Genomic DNA, 1,144 nt, shown 5'->3' on the forward strand with positions numbered 1-1,144 from the left:
CTCTCTCTCTCTCTCTCTCTCTCTCTCTCTCTCTCTCTCTCTCTGAGATATGCTTATTAACAGATTTATTACTTTCTTATTCAATCATGAATTTGTGGATATGTGTGAGAGAGAGAGAGAGAGAGAGAGCGCACACAGGAACTGAAATAATTTTATGGTGAAAGAGGTAGGAGGGGTTCAATTTATTTGGGTTTCATTCAGCATTAGTGCTGCTAAAACACTTGTATGGAATTAATTCATATATTCCATGATTTTATACACACACAAACACACATATATTTATACACATTCAATTTATATATGTTCAATGTGGTATAGATGTAAGCATGAGTAAAAGAGTAAATACAAATAGATGAGAAGCAACAAAACAAATGGAAAGAAAAATGAAGTTATGAAGATAGACTGAAATGTGTATGTGAATCCAATGAATTTTTTTTTTTTTTTTGCTGTTTTATTCCAAGTGTTGGTTCTTTCTTGTGATGTCCTTTTGTTTGTTTGGTTAATATAAAGAAAACCAAATGGAAAAGTATAAAATATTGAATAAAAGGCATCAACTGAAAACAGACATTGGTTTTGAGCTAAAAAAGTTTATCAAAATGTAAACACACATACTCACACATGTAATTGCATACACACACATATACACATTCACTCATGCATGTATGCATGCACATGTATACATACACACAAAATAAAAATATAAGGAACTCCTCCCTAAAAAAAGTTAATGCACCAGGCAGATAATAGAATGAAGAAATTGTGTTGCATTCTTAGTAAAGCTATATTATATATATAGCTAAGAAGATCTGAAGAAGGAATTGTAATTCCGAAATATCATCGGACTATAGATAACCAAATTACAACAGGTATATAGTCCATTTCTTGTTTTATAGTGCATTGTTGTACCATTCTAAACTTTTATTCTTTATATATATATATATATATATATATATATATGAGAGAGAAATAGATAAGACAGAAAGAAAAAGAAAATTCCTAGTTCTTAAATTATCAGAAGGCAGAGACATTTGCTGTCTTTATACTGCCAATAGGATCTCTGATAACTTTCTTCTGAATTATAGAGTTTCTATAATTCCACTTATTTGCTTTAAATAAAAGGAAAGATAAAAAAGACAAAATCAAT

This window comes from Octopus bimaculoides, chromosome 3, assembly GCF_001194135.2.
Source record: "Octopus bimaculoides isolate UCB-OBI-ISO-001 chromosome 3, ASM119413v2, whole genome shotgun sequence".
Lineage (NCBI taxonomy): Eukaryota > Metazoa > Mollusca > Cephalopoda > Octopoda > Octopodidae > Octopus > Octopus bimaculoides.